The following is a 16,909-nucleotide window of genomic DNA, read 5'->3' as shown; positions in this document are numbered from 1 at the left end:
GGCGACCAGACCAAACAAACATTGCTGCTTTATAACGGCTAAATAAACCACTCTTAGGCAGTGTTAAAAAAATAGCTGAATAATGAATAAGCTGTTAATCAGCTATCATTGTTTCTTGGGGAGGGCGTTATAAGGGAGTACAAAGGACAAAGGGGGTTTGCAGGGTCGTTTCAAGGGACTCAAGGCGTTTCAGAAGGGTACTAGGAGATCCTAAAAGCTTTTCAAGGGGGTTCTGGGTAACCAGGAGGTCTAGGGGGGTGTTTATGTGGGTCTCGGGGTCGTCTCAAGAAGTTTAAGGAGGTTTAGGGAGCTCCAAGGGATATCAGAGGCGCTTCAGGAGGTCGTGAAGGCCTCCTGCCCCAGCGGGATTCTAGAGGGCTTCAGGGCCGCTTCCAAGGGATCACAGTGAGTTCCATGGAAGTTCCAGCTCAGAGGCGTTTCAGGGGGTTCTAGGAGGTACCATGAGATCTCAGGGGCGTTTTGAGGAGTCCCAAGGGCGATTCTGGGAGTACCAGGAGGTCTCAGGTACATTTAAAGGGTATTTAGGGAGTTCCAAGGGGCTCCAGGGGATCCTAGAGGCATTTCAGGAGTCTCAGGGAAGTTCCGAGATTTTTTGAAGGCCAGGGTGTCTTTAGGGACGTTTCAGAGAGTCTCCGGGAAGTTCCAGGAGATCTTAAGAGTTTTCAAGTGATCTCAGAGGCATTTTAGAGAGGCTCAGGGAATTTCTGGAGCATTACAGGGGATCGCAGGATGTTTTAGGGAGGTGTCTGAAGGTCTCAGGGTGTTTTATTGATTGAATTTGCTGGTTTCTAATTAGTTGTTTTAAAAGTAACCCGAGGACAGAAAACAATCAGCAATATCCAATTTTCACGCAAATTACCAAGCATCTTACGGGAAGTATCCTTATGGTTTTTTTTTCTGGGAATATACCTCAGATCTTTCAAGAGTTAGTCTTAGAATCTGAGATGAGTATATTAAAAATAATTTTTGAAAACGGTCACCAATCTTAGAATATTTTAAGAACCTCCCCAGAAATCTTTGAACAATATTTTCCATGAATAAATATAATTTCATAAACACATTTGAATAAACAAAGAACTTCATCTTTCCAAAATGTACACTGTGTAGCAATTTATTTTCAGAAAGTTCACAGTGAAACAAAAGTTCTGAAAACCCCTGGTAGAATTTATCACTGTTATTTCCGAGTTATTTTCAATTATAAACTTAACGTAAGGCGTGTTGAGATAATATCTGTACAATATCAGTCATGTCAGTTGACAACTGATATTACACTACCATCACTATCACTGCAGGCTGATCGATCAATATCAAGAGGACAATGACAGGCACCAAAGTTCTGCCTTTGGTTATTTGGAAAGGTGAGTAGGGGTAGAAGTCAGCCATTATGGTGGCCGTGTAAGGGTTTTGTGATGTTTCTTTTCAGCAAAGATATTAAAATGAAAACCAATTCAAGAGCCACACCACGATAAATGTCTCAATCTATTCCCCCCTCCTCAAAACCGATATACTAACGGATGCCCGACCCACCATATCCGTCTACTCGAAAAACCCCTTCTCATGTATCACGTGGGAAATCCAAAGACCTCCATTCCAAACAAATACACATCTCACTCAAAGGAGAGCGTTATCCCTCAAGGCTTTCGGTTCGGGAGATTGATGCTTATCTCTGTAGGCCTTTGCGTCGTCATCGTACGGTCTAGATCAGCCCAAAGGAGGGACCTCGTCGTGGTCGTCGGATGGAAATAGAGTCGTTTGTTCAGCTGCTGCTGGTTGGCTTGGATGATACACCGTCGCCGTTTCCCACAGACCCATAATCTTGACCAATTTATTTTCCTGCCACTTGGGTAGTAGCTTAGCTACTAGACGCGACGTACATCTAGTGTCGTTGTCGTTAGAGTGATCTCCTAAAGGTGGCAGACTCTTCAACCGATATGGGGTGAGGGGTATGGAGATCGGCGAGCTTTGCACATTTGCTATCGTAGTTGCAACGACCGGACCGAGTGATGTATGTGTGTGATAGAGCCAGAGAGAGGCACATTAATGATAATTGCATCGATCTTCCGCGGCTACGGGAGTCACATGTGCGGGCTCGACTCGACTTGCTCAACCAGCTACGTGTACCTACATATCTAGTAGGAAGCGTTCAACTCTTCTAGTTACTTATGAGTGACTTACATATACACAAAACAGCAGCTGCTACGAGCTGAGCTGAGTGGAGCTTCTGGTTTGGGTCAGCTCCCAAGCGCCCGTAGACTGGTTTTAATTTGAATTTTAAATCGTTCCTTCACGGAACGACAGAACAAAGGAGGTCACCAGCGATGAGCGGGCCCCTTTCGCCCCGTCGTCGGAGCGACTCGATTCTCTCACACGACAAAATGGCAAAGGTTCCGTCCGACCGCTCGGCGCGGCACCGCACCCACTACCGAAGTGACAGATTCTAGAGAGACCCTAGAAACCGTCTGTGTAGCTCAGTTGTTTTTTTTTTATGGATCACGATAGCCCCGTGAAGCACCCGCTCGAGTTTTACGCCGATTGCACGGAAAAGCGAAAGTGGGGAATCGATCACGACGACGTCCGACCCGAGGGGCCTAAGTCATCATCCACACGGCGAAATCGGATCAACTATGCGGTCCCAAAACATGAATCGGGCATTAACCGTCCGTTGGAGTCGTTGTCGCTGCTACTGGCGGCACTCGGTAATTCTGTGCATGACTGCGGGATGAAATATTAACCTAATAATTGAGTCGTGTAATGCGATATGATACCCTCGATCCACCAAAAATGGTAGAAAGACGACTGAAACCGTGGCAGATGCCGTGGTAAAGGGGTAGGCATCTGCTTGGAGCTGTTATTAGTTCATTTGTCTTGGGTCGATGGCTGTGGCGAGTGTGGGTAGAGATCCGTATATTGGATGCCCTAGTGGAGCTACACATACCTATTACGGGTTTCGGCATAAAAAAGGTGGTACTGGACAGAAATGGAAATCTCTTTCGAGTTATTCATTATGTAGGTCTTTTTGGCGGCCTATAGAATGGTGGTAAGGTAGTAACCACTTTTGTGAGCTTCTAGAAAACTGAATTACAGTTTAGTACAAGCAATTTTAGGAAATGCAGGACTGCCTAAGATTTTGGTGTAATTCAGACTGTGAAGGACGCACACAATAGTTGGTGAAGTTTCATTGTCAGGCAAATCAGCCTTAATACACCCCTCCTCACACCAGACAATAGTTTCATGTTATTTACATTTGAGCGCTAAACTAACGCTAAAAACGCGTTTAGATTATGTACCTCTACGGATGGAACTAGATACACTACATGTGTGTACTATTGTGTACATGTAAATCAAAGTCATATCGGTCTTCAACTTCAATATCCTCTATGTGCTATGATGGATTCGGATTCAGTTCTACACAGTTCAAAATTGTTACATCGAGTTCGCTGTGACAAAATGACCTCTATCAATTTAAACACAATCCTCCATTGGATTGTAAAATTACAGGTTACCTTCAGTCGGCAACTAGCGTACAACTTTGCGTGCAAGACAATATTTTATGTAAAATCGAATGAAATGAAATGAAAATATAAACGTTCTAATATTTACGTAACGGTGTGATGGTTAACGCACGTGATTATCACGCCGAGGACCTGGGATCGAATCCCACTCCCGACAAACTCACAAAATGTGAGTTCTTCCTTCGGAAGGTAGGTACAGCGGTGGTCCCGAGATGAACTAGCCTAGGGCCAAAAATCTCGTTAATACAGATAAAAAAAATATATATATTTACGTAACGTGTAGATTTCAGAATTTCTTTCTGTGTACCCGACATAGCTTGTAGGTAAATAAACGCCTAACAAGCAAATAGGAAATCGTGGGTTCCATTCCCACCGGAGCATTTGGAGTTGACTTTAGTAATTTCTTAGACAATTCCTTTGAAACTTCTTACTGCAATTTCTTTGAAAATCCATACTTCTTCTTCTTCTTTATGGCTCTATGTCCCATTGGAACTTGGCCTGCCTCTCTTCAACTTAGCGTTCTTTGAGCCACGGTGTGCCATAAACCGTTATTAACAAATAAAAATGTCCACCCAAATGGCACCCGGCATTCGAAAGATATACTATTCTAGTATCTACTCTGAAAATTTGAAAATCTTTCATCGAGGGAAACTAAAGTTTTTGTGATTTGAAGATTTTGAGCCATTTCTATAGAATTTTCTTATATGAGTAAATATGCGCGCACGGTGTGCCTGGAACCACTGTTAACTAATAAAAATATAGATCATATTGCCACCCGTTATTCGAAAGATATTTCATTTTAGCATCACCTCAGAAAAATTGGAAACGAAAGTTTTTACTGTTTGAAGGTTTTCCTCTATTTTCATAGAATTAGCTCATATTTGGCAATATTGTCATAGGATGTTTCAATGGCTTTTCAAATAATAAACAAATATTAATAAGTTTCACAAACATCATTCCAAAGATACAACACTCGTTAACAACTTCTCTGGAAATTTGACAACATTTCATTGAAACGATCGCAAATTACAGTGGTTTGAAAATATAAGATATGATTAAGTATATTGAAAATGTAGTAACTTCATTGAATATTATTTCAATTTCTCATGTTAATCATTCCTCGCAATGAATATATATTTTGTAACTCATCTAAAACTTTGATTATATATCACATTTTTTGCGATACTGTTACAAAACTCAGTAGATGTCTGTTGGCGCAAGTTAGAGAGAAACACAGTTCCTGTAGTCACTAAACTGGGCAGCTTCAAAGCTGCAAATATATTTCAATAAACTCAATAGCATTTAGAAAAAAAATATTATACTATAAACTATTTAACTTGCGCTACAATTCTATTAAATCTCTATACTACAGAGTACTTTTACTATAAAGAGCACTTCCCAAGTAACAATCAGCATGCCTTGAAGATTTATTCATGTTTTATCATGGTTTTACACGAGCATGTGAAAAAGCTAGTTGTTCTATACTAGTTTTATGTGGTAGTTTTTCACTTTGCACCTTTGGCATTCCATAAAACTATCATATAACTTCAGCTATAAACATCGCCATTTAAAGACTTTCAAGTGGTCATGAATTGGTTTTATCACTAATTATATGCCATTTCAATAAATCTTGCATTTGCGGTTGTTGTCGGAATTATTTCTTTTTGTAAACAAATAAACAAAACTGTGAGACAACGCTTAGAACCAACAAAAGATTTCGTGGCCGTATGAAATGCTGTGATAAGACCGTTAGTTCTATCATAAGCTCAGTTATGGCCAGCTTAGGAGGGTTAGCCCTATTGGAGAAATCATCAGGAATGCAGAGTTTTATCAGAAAAATATGTCGCCTAGCCGGGATAATTTATGTAAATACAGAAAAATCATTACTCAATTTTATGATTTCACGTACAGCGCTTAAGATCAAACTTAACGATTCAACACGTTTCCGTCATATTACTTCCAGAAAAACTACATAATGTTTTTGAAACTCCGCTATGTTGAAAAAACCTTTTTCACGCCCAATTCCACCGAGAATATTAAATGCATTTAACTTCCTATTAATTCACAGTTTGTGTGGCGCACTTATTTTTTGGTATTATCACAATCACATTCACGACAAATTTCCCTTTGCATGTCTCCTGACACGTATTGAAATTGAAAAACAAACCTGAATTCCAGACCGGCATCTTTCCAATTGATGGCTGAATAATAAACCAAGCATAATTTATTCTGACGATCGAACATTGATAGTGAAAAATAATCAAAACAAATATTTGACAAGTCAGAATATAGTTATATTTGGAAGGTTTATAAAACTAAGATACAACCTGAAATCCTAAGCCGGTTTGCATACGAAGTCCTGTAGATCATAATAAGGCTGGGCCAACTAGCCAGATCGTGGACTTTTGGAGGCATAAAGGAACTCGAGAGTATTTTCAAGTCGGCATCAATGGTTTTATGATTAGGGTTTTTGAATCGCTAAAAAACTTCGATAAAATCAAAATTGTTACTTGGGTTACTACGTACTCGCTAACTGCGCTAACTGACTACTGTCGAGGCTGTTTCAGACACAGCGTGTGTATCATCGTAATAAATTTATCCACAATCAAGCAGTGCGAAGTGTTTCGGTGCGTAGGGATGAGCCGGGTGCTTCACACTCTGGACTAACTGCCGCACCGCACAGTGGTCGCGGTAACAGTGTCTTTAACGTGTTTATAGGCAAAACGATAGTATCCATATCTCCAATGTAATAGAAATCAAGCTTAAAATTGTTGTTACTGATGATCATTCAAATGAAATATTTCTGAATTCACGGCAAACACGTTAGTAACATGACGTATAAAAGCTGGCTAGTAAAACGATTAGCATTTAGGTATACTTCAAAAGCTTCAATATCTAAAACATTATACCAATGATTTACAAAGCTTCCTACGAATACCAAAACCTTGGGCAGTTAATTCACTTTAACTCTCGTTTCACCATGAAACGTTTTCAAATTCATCGACAAGATACCTTGCTTAAAAACAAAAAAAAACGGTGTCAAACTCTTAGAAAGATTATGTAATCAACGCCGTGAGCGTGCCACATTTTTATTTGTATTCGAGTAACAGGTAGAACTGTGGAATATTAATTATATTCTCACATCATGGTAATTGACATTCCACTCAATGAAATGTTGTCAAATTTTCAGAGAAGTTGCTTGAATATTGTTCTTTTGAGATTTATGAACTCATTACACCGTTCAACACTAGTTCGCGTTATGGGATGAGAAAAAAAATAATAGGGGTTTGGGACCCTAGAAACCCTAATGCGTATATCAATTTAAATCCCCAAGTTCTCAATTCAAACTTCGGTCTTGAACTGTGAAGTCCCGTTCCAATATTTTTCGAAAATTTTTTCGCTATGACACTTCTGTTCTCTTTTTTCTCATCTCATAATACGAACCTTGTTTTTAAAATTTTGTTGATTATTTGTTTATGATATTAAGAGCACCGTATGACAATATACCCATAAATGAGTTAATTCTATGAAAATAGAGGAAAATCTTCAAACAATAAAACCTTTGGTTTCCCTCGATAAAACATTTTCAAATTTTCGGAGGAGATACTAGAATAGTATATCTTTCGAATGCCGGGTGTTAGTTTGGAGTACATTTTTATTTGTTAATAGCGGTATCAGGCACACCGTGCGCGCATATTTACTCATATAAGAAAATTCTATAGAAAAGGCTCAAAATCTTCAAATCACAAAAACTTTAGTTTCCCTCGATGAAAGATTTTCAAATTTTCAGAGGAGATACTAGAATAATATATCTTTCGAATGCTGGGTGCCATTTGGGTGGACATTTTTATTTGTTAATAACGGTTTTTGGCACACCGTGTGAGCATTTCCACAGTTATTAATTGAAGAGCTTTCTTTTCTTGCCATTGCATGAATTTGTATATTGTGCGACAAGGACAATGATACACTATGCCCAGGGAGTTGAGAAAAAAAAATCCAACTGGAATTGGAATCGAACCCGCCGTCTCCGTATTGGCGATTCCATTGCCTTAACCACTAGGCTAACCAGAGACGCCCGGGAATCTATACTGCACTTCATTTTTTTTTTAAATTTCGTCGGAAATTTCGTTAGGAACTCATTTGGAAATTCTTTCGGCAGTTACTAAGAAAATTCTCCGAGCAATGGAAATTCTTTTGGCAATTACTTTGGAAATTTGGATCTCGCTAATCCTATATAAAATTCTTCAGTAATTTTCTTTCAGAAATTCTTTTTGTTATGTTTTTTTTTGAACATTACATTTTAGTGTTTTTTTTTTAAATAATCCTCAACAATCCTCCTCTAGTTTTCCTCCTTGAATTTCTTCAAGATTTTTCCGTGAATTGCTCGAGAAGCTTCTTCGGAAATAATTTCAAAAGTTCCTACCAGAAACCAGTCCAGGAATTTATCTGGGAATTCATTCAAGAGCTACTCCGGAAATTCTCTCGGAGAACTCCTATAATTCCTTCACGAGTTTTTCCTGGAATTCCTTCAAGAGCTTCTTCGGAGATTGCATCGGGAGTTCCACCGAGAATTCGATTATGAGTTCGTCCGCAAAATTTTTCAAAATTTTTTCTGAGAATTCTGTCAAGGCGGAGACGTTTTTTTATTTCTTAGGAAATTTAATTAGGAATCCATTTTTTAAATTCTTTCGGCAATAACTATAACACATTTTCTAGCAATTTCTTGGGAAATTCGTTCGGCAATAACTTTGGAAATTCATCTGGCTATTCCTTTGGAAAACCGTTCAGTAATTACTCCGGGAACTTCATCAACAATTTCTATGGAATTCTTTTGAGATTGGCATTTTTATTTTTTTGAACTTGCTACTGAGATTTCATCAGCAATTTGTTACAGAATTGATTCCTTTGTGATTTCCTGTGATTTTTTTTTGTGAATTTCTTTGATAATTTCTGTTTGTTTTTTTTTTTTTTCAACAATTCCTAATAATTTCAAAAGTTTCGTCCAGAAACCCCTCCTAGAGTTCCTGGAATTCCTTCAAGAACTCCTTTGGGATATTTTTCAGAATGTAATCCGAGAATTCCTTTAAAATAAATCTGTTTTTTTTTTTTTATTTTGACTTTCTTTCTAAAATAACGGAGCAATATTTTCGAAAGCGGTTCCCACACACAGTTAGAGGAAAGAATAATTGAAAATGATTTCTGTAACATTGATATACATTTTCCACTAGAAAAAAAAATCAGAAGATACCTTGATACTTCGTTATAATATACAAAATAAAAAAATAAATAAATAAACGCTATCTTTTTAAGAATTTATCCGTAAAAATATTTACAGGAGTTTTTCTAAGAATTCCCTCAAGAGTTTTTTTTTTCAGAAAATAATCCTGGTCATAATAAACAATTTTCAGTTTCTTCGGCAATTTTTTACGGATTACTCAAGATTTTTTTAAGGCTTTTGTCAGGAATTCCTCTAGGAATGCTTTCAGGTGTTTATCTTGAAATTCTTTCGAGCATTCCTTCAAGAGTTCCTGCGGGAGTTTCTCTGAAGGTTCCTTCGAGATTCCTTCAGGAGTTCCTCCGAGAGTTTCTTCGGAAATGCCCCAAGAATTTCTTCCATATATTTGTGCATGAGCTCTCCCGATAAAGAGTTTTCCAGAATTTTTTTTTAAGTTTCTCCGTTAATTTCTGGGTTCTTTCTGCAAAGTGTTCCTTCGGTCATTTCTTCTAAATCTCGTAATATTTTGTTCTAGTTATTTTTGAATTTCTTTGATTTTCCTGGCAATGCATTTAGATATTTCTCCAGGATTTCTTTCAAGAACATTGATTTTCTCAAGAATATTAGTGTAGAATTAGTCTTGTGAGCTTTATCAGGAATTTTCCCTATTGAAGGAGAATGCCGACGGAATTCCGGACAAATATTAAATTAGATGAAAATGCAGGTAAATTCTAGATGAAAATTCTGTATGAATCCAATGAGAAGAAGAAATTAAGAAATTTCCGAAGCATCCCCGCAAGAGCTTTCGGTGGATTACTGGAGGAACTATTGCAAGAATTACCGGAAAAGAACTCTAGGATGAAGCCCTGAAGTAATCTCTGTATAAGCGGGGAAGTTTCTTGGCTTCGCAGTCACCAAACGCAATCAAACGCCTATATATCGCTGTATATTCGACGTTTCGGGGAATTAGAAATTGTTTTCGTTCTGCAGGCTCGGTTCTAGCATGATCCGTCTAAAATTTTCCAAAAAAGTGTTGGCAAAAATCTCTCTGTACAACAAAAAAAGTTTTTTAAAAATATCTGAATACGGAACACCTTCACTGTCTGTCCAACGGTCTTTTTGGTGGATTACGAGCACTGATTCCCTGAAGAAGGTGTAATGAACACGGAAACATCGGATATAGATCGATACATAGTCGTTTAATTGCGTTTAGTGACTGCGAAGCCGAGAAACTTTCCAAGTTATAAATAATTTAAGTCGATAGCGCTCTACGTAATCTCTGTAGAAACTTCTGTAAGTATTCTTGAATAATCTCCTTTAAAAATTTCTGTAATAATAAACTGTCAGAAGAAATACCCTTCCTCAAGAATTTCTTGAGGTTTTTTATCCTTAATTAAAAAACTTCCGGAAGAATTTTCACGGCAACTTGTGAAGAAAATTACGGAAAAAAATGAAAACAGAAATCGGGAGAGTTTTCAGGTGAAATATTTACAGAATTTCCAGAGAAATTTCGAGAAGATTTCTCTGAAAAACTTCTGGTACAATTCCCGAAGGAACTACTGAAAGAACCCATGAAGGACCTTCTGGAAAGGTTCTCGGAGGAGCTTTTGGAAAACTCCTAGGAGAATTTCCTAAGAAACTTCTAAAAAAAACACAGTGGAACTTTCGGAAGAATTTCTTACGTAACTTTAGAACGAATTCAGTTTTTGAAGGAGATTCTGAAAGAGATCACGAAAGATATTTTTGAATAATAACCGTAGCAACTTCTGGGCGAGTTCCCGAAGCAACATCTACAGTGTATCAAACAATTGTGCGTACAGTAATTTTTTGGCCAAAATAATTTTTCATTTAAATGTTTATAACTTTTTTATACGTCAATCAAAAACGCTGAAATTTTGACCAATTATAACCCATACACTCCCGTTCAAAAGTTTGGGGTCACCCCCTCAAAAACATGTCATTTTTTTAGGCCCATATCTCCGCCAATTTGCGTCCGATTCCAAAACCCTAGGTTTCATTCAAAAGATAATAAGTCAAAGAAACTTTGAACATGATTTAAAAGAAACTTTTTCAAAAAATTTTGTTTGTTAACTTAACCCAAAGTTGCCAAATTTTCTAAAAAATGAATATAAACTTACGGCAGTGTCGCTGGAAGTTGGGTCGACCAAATTTTAAGATGAGAGCGGTAATATGACCCATTTTCTATTAGCTTTCAACTGCTTTTTACAGAACTTAGCTAAAAAATCTAGAAAAAAAGTTATTAAGTAAATCAATCCTTGATGTCATCGACCAAAAGTTTGGGGTCACCCCTCAATATGATGTATCGGCCAAAAGTTTGGGGTCACTTTCGTAAAACATGGAAAAGTGATTTGGTGATATCTTCGTCATCTGTAGTTAAATTTTAATTATTTTTGGCTCATTTCAAAGATAATTAACTAAATTTACGTTTGATGTCTTCAACTTAACGTATTTAACGATTTTTGTATATAAAAATGTTATGTAAAGTTAGCACATTTTACCACGCTTAAAAAAATGAGGCAACTTTACGTTAAGTTTTAGTAAGTAAATTTCAACAAATATGTGTGGTTCAATGTCTATGCAGTAAGTATCATTCATTTTGTTTCAAATAAGCCAAGAAGAATTAAAATTGAATGAAAGATGACAAAGATATCAACAAATCACTTTTCCATGTTTTACGATATTGACCCCAAACTTTTGGCCGATACAGCATTTTGAGGGGTGACCCCAAACTTTTGGTCGATGACATCAAGGATTAATTTACTTAATAACTTTTTTTCTAGATTTTTTAGCTAAGTTCTGTAAAAAGCAGTTGAAAGCTAATAGAAAATGGGTCATATTACCGCTCTCATCTTAAAATTTGGTCGACCCAACTTCCAGCGACACTGCCGTAAGTTTATATTCATTTTTTAGAAAATTTGGCAACTTTGGGTTAAGTTTACATACAAAATTTTTTGAAAAAGTTTCTTTTAAATCATGTTCAAAGTTTCTTTGACTTATTATCTTTTAAATGAAACCTAGGGTTTTGAAATCGGACGCAAATTGGCGGAGATATGGGCCCAAAAAAATGACATGTTTTTGAGGGGGTGACCCCAAACTTTTGAACGGGAGTGTATATTAAAGCTCCATTGGTAAAACTTTGAGCGAGATCGAATAAGTTTTCTGAAAGTTATAGAACTTTTAGTAAAACTTAAAAGATTTTTGAATACATTTTTAAAACATTATATCTCAATATGTACTTGATGAAACTTTTTCCATTTTTTTCTGTGTTACAGCTTATACCTAAGGCTTTCATATGTAGCTTCGTTTGAGGTTTTATATTCACTACAAAAAATATGAAAAATCTGTATATGTTGAGAGTTTAATTTGGAAATTTATCATATTTTGATCAATAAAAGTGTCAAGTGTTTTCAACTAATTTAAACTCTCCTAATGTAATATTTTTATACAGGACTTACTAAACTCTATATGAAGAGTAGGTCCTATGGATTTTTCGTTTAGTTAATGCACTTTTATTGGTGGAAAACGTTTGGCAGATTATATGTGCAAAATATGGTAAATTTTTAAACATCGTCAACTACATAAGCATATTTTTTGTAGTGAATATAAAACTTCAAACATAGCTGCATACGAAAGCTTTAGGAATAAGATGTAACACAAAAAAGATTGAAAAAAAAAATTTCAAAATGTTTTCAAAAATCTTATAAGTTTTACTAAAAGTTCTATAACTTTTAGAAAACTTATTCGATTTCGCACAAAATTTTACCAATGGAGCTTTAATATATGGTTCATGATTGGTCAAAATTTCAGCGTTTTTGATTGACGCATAAAAAAGTTATAAACATTTGAATAAAAAAAATATTTTGACAAAAAAATTACTGTACGGACAATTGGCTTCTTTAGCGGTGTTAAGATAATTCCATATTCTGAATCTGCATGCGAAACTGAGCCGAAATCCAAATTTTCATGAATTTTGGTGCACGGGAACCTATTTAAAAATCAAATTGAAGTTTGTATGGGAACGATTTGTCGAATCACCCCTCGTCGCATTTTGTACTGGGTGGAGCTGTCAAACAGTTACCCAGCTGTCAAAAGGTGATTTCAAAAAATATCTTTGAAATTGATTTTAGGTACCAAAACAAAGTTCTAAAAATCTGAAAAAAATCATAGTGACTCAGAAAAAGCTGCTCTTTCGTATAAAATAAAAAAATCGATACATTTTTCTTAATTTAAAAACCCAATTGTTTGAAACACTGTAGATAAATTGCTGCTGGATTTGCTGGAAGAACTCCTAGTGGAACTTTTATGGGGACATTCAGTGAAACTTGAAGAAGAATTTGCAGGGGAACTCTGAGTGGACTTTTTATTGGGACTCCTTGAGGAATTCCCGGCGGAATTCTTATATGTATGTACAGGGGATAGACAAAATGATCGGGACGCGCAAAATTTTCCCGTCTCAAAAAAAATTCAAATAAATGTAACTTTTCGAAAAGTGCATCAAATATTCTCAAAATTTCACTGTAGGTTGATCAACTAGTTGTGTATCAGTGGACAAAATTTGGAAAAGATCGGACTATTCTGCACGAAATGATAAAGATTCTAGAAAAAGGTATAATTATCCGATAGCCAACTTTGAACTGTTATATCTCCAGATTTAATGAACCAAATGCAATGAAATTTTGACCATTTATGACTTATATAATGAGCTTTGAAAAGCTTTTGACTTAACTTGAAATTCTCAACACTGAAGAAAATTATAACGATTTGATTATTTTTCTAATAAAACACTAAATTTTCTCAAATTTCAACATCGTTTCAAAATGCGAGATGCTAATTACAGTTCATTTAAATTCCCTCTTTTTGTCTTGAATACAGATATGTTTTAAAAGAAAATAACAACATAGGCGGCAATTCATTGAAAAAGTAATGGGATGCATATTAAAAATAGACCAATTTACTAAAAAATCACAAAATTAATGAAATCGCTATAACTTTTTCTCTTGTTAATAATTTCGAATTTAGTCAATCGTTTTTCAGAGCTCATTATATAAGTCATAAATGGACAAAATTTCATTGCATTCGGTTCAATGAATCCGGAGATATAACAGCTCAAAGTTGGCTATCGGATAATTCTACCTTTTTTTTCTAAAATTCTTATAACTTCGTGCAGAATAGTCCGATCTTTCCCAAATTTTGTCCACTGATACACAACTAGTTGATCAACTTACAGTGAAAATTTGAGCATATTTGATGCACTTTTCGAAAAGTTATAGCTAATTGGACATTTTTTGAAAAGTGAAAATTTTGCCTGTCCCGATCATTTTGTCTATCCCCTGTACTTCCCGGATGATTTTTTTGGGTTAATTCTTAGTGAAACTCCTGCAGAAACTCCCGGTAGAACTCCTTGAGGGATTCCCAGTGGAGCTCCCGGAGAAAATCCAGGTGAAGCTCATAGAGGAATTTCCTGTGGGACACCTAGAAGAGTTTCAAAAAAAAAAAACTTCAAAAGAAATTCCCGTTGAAAGTCGTAATAAGTAAGTAGAAATTCGCAGTGAACTCTTAGAGGATTTTCCAGTGGATCTCCTACAAGAATTTACAATGGAGGAGCTCCTAAAGGCATTCCCGATGAAACTTCCAGAGAAATTCGAGATGGAAATTCTATAGGATTTTCCTAAAGAACTCCTGAAGGAATTCCTGAAGAAATTTTTGGAGGAATTCCCTGTGTAACTCCGGAAGAAATCCTACAGGGATTTCCATCGGACCTCCTAGACTCGGATGAAATCCTAGACTAATTCCCAGAAATTCTACAGATACTTTTATTGGAACTGGTGCATGAATCTTTCTCATAATTTGGTTGTTCTGATGATCTAGGATGTCTGCTCGTTTTCAGACAATCTGGGATTCAGTCAAAATTCTAAAAACTGTTTTGGCACTAAATTCACGAAGTCACGATTCTCGTTATACAAATCAGGCTTTTTTTACTACCCCTCAAGATCAATTGACCCCATTCGTTCCGGTCAATCAAACGGTATCTTCCACTCAACACGAAATCAGATCAATTTAGCAATTTCCCTCGGTGGTGGCAAATTCTCGACTCGGATAGAAATGACGTTGCAGAATCTCCTTCCGAGCCATTGCGAGGAAGCCTGAATCGACCGCTCTAGCACTCTGCAGCATTGTGAAGTACTCAATCATCATCGTCGTCGTCGTTGTCATTAGGGTCTTCAGGTCGTTAGAACCGACGACGACGACGACATGAAGACACCTGCTGTCACTCCTGACCGCAACCGCCACGCGAAGCCTAGCTGAATGATGATGATGCAATTAAGATCCAATTATCGGATTCTCCACGGGGATCAGCGGCCCCCACAGGTCCCCCCATTTTCCACTTCCAGAATGCATTGTACAATGTCAAGCTCTGGACTCGGGTTGGGGTATTCTATCATAATGTGGACTTATCATCGGAGAACATCAGCAGCGCAGCGCAGCTCATTTGTCCATCATCGTTAGGGTCCGGTCGTCGTCGTCGCGCGCAAGTCACGATCTATCAGCGCTAAGTATAGAATCGCGCGCGCAAAATCAACCGTGTAAAACGGTACCAGCCTTTTCTCTATTCTCGCGTAATAACCCGTTCCGGAGCCCGAATTAGAAGAAAGCATTCCTCTCACCACCTTCAACAGGAGAAGTTGAATAACAGTCGGTCGGTCGGTCATTTGGACGAGTAGGCAGGTACTTATAGGGAATAGGTATATAGCGATGATGACAGAGGCCACCGAGGTAAAAGCATGTCGTTGTCAGCAGGCAGGAATGCCAGCAACAGTAACAGCAACAACTTCAAGTGGGATTCCCGGCAAAGTGCACCTCTTCTTTATCGAAAGGTAAACAGTTCGATCTGGGAATGGGAACGGTTTTGCGGAATTTATCTATTTGCTCAGCAAATAAGACAGGTGAACTTGATTTTGTTGTTGAGATAGGGGTACCTTGGGGAGCAATCCACCTTCGGTCAGATGGTAGAAGTTTAGGGCTTTTACAAGTATTTAGAAACAAAATGTTTCAAAGTAACTTGCTGCACAGATAGACGAATTTGTTTATTTCTGTGCAATCGCAAAAAGACTAAATTTCAAAAAAAAAAATTCTCAAATTCTTAAAAAAAAAGCTTCTTTGTCATGAAGGCTGCACCACTAAAAATAATACTGTCGATAACCTTTAATTTCGCGAGTATAACAAAAGTAACAAGATAAGCAGCACATCGAGTGCTTATCTCTCATTGCAGTCACCTTTATCACGACACGATATCTGAATTCCAATAAACATCTCCAGTCGTTCCCGGCGCTGATATCCCTCCCTACCTACAGTAATAAACGCAGTGACTCAATCTACACACCAATCACCTCACGTCCACAAGTGCGCCTAAACTTATTGCTCATTTGATTGCATAAAGACTCTTCAATCGACAAGGAGTTGTCTTCACCCCCATCGAACAGTGACATCAGTCCACCGCTGGCTGGCTATAAACATATGCGCAACGCATAAAGTGCGCCGTGTTTACATTCAACCGGCTTTTCGATCATTCACCACTTCGACAAAGACGACGACTGTTTGAATCGAATGGTCGTAAAAATCGGAAATTGCATATTTACACATGCGTAGCTAACTTACCGGCTGCCTGGGAGCATGGGGCATGATTAGTATATTGATTTTGTTACGGATCATTTGTCAGTATATTCAATAACTATTAGCTACCGAGGAGTTTTCTTTACTTCGGTGGTTTTATGTAACTCTTTAAATAATAGTTATCTATCATATTTTTAAATAAAGATAGTTGCCCAAGTAACATTTGAAAGTCAAGGACGTTCATAGAACAATGATAATATAAAAATAAAAGATTTAAGGTTTTATAACGATCCTCAAAACCTTCTCAAGCATAATTGGTCTTGAACATGTTGCTTGGGCAGCTTTGCGTTGAAATGCGTAATCCAGCCAACTTTAATCGTGCTTTGGAATCATTATAACCCATAGGGGCATGCTGAGTGTGCACTGCGTCGGCATGGTGAGCGTCAGTTATTGCACGAAGAAAAAGAAGAAAAATATACAAATTCATCAAATCATTCATTGTACTTGCTTATCAACTCTGCCACAATGT

Source organism: Aedes albopictus, chromosome 2 (assembly GCF_035046485.1).
Source record: "Aedes albopictus strain Foshan chromosome 2, AalbF5, whole genome shotgun sequence".
Taxonomy (NCBI): Eukaryota; Metazoa; Arthropoda; class Insecta; order Diptera; family Culicidae; genus Aedes; species Aedes albopictus.
This window is presented reverse-complemented; position numbering follows the sequence as displayed.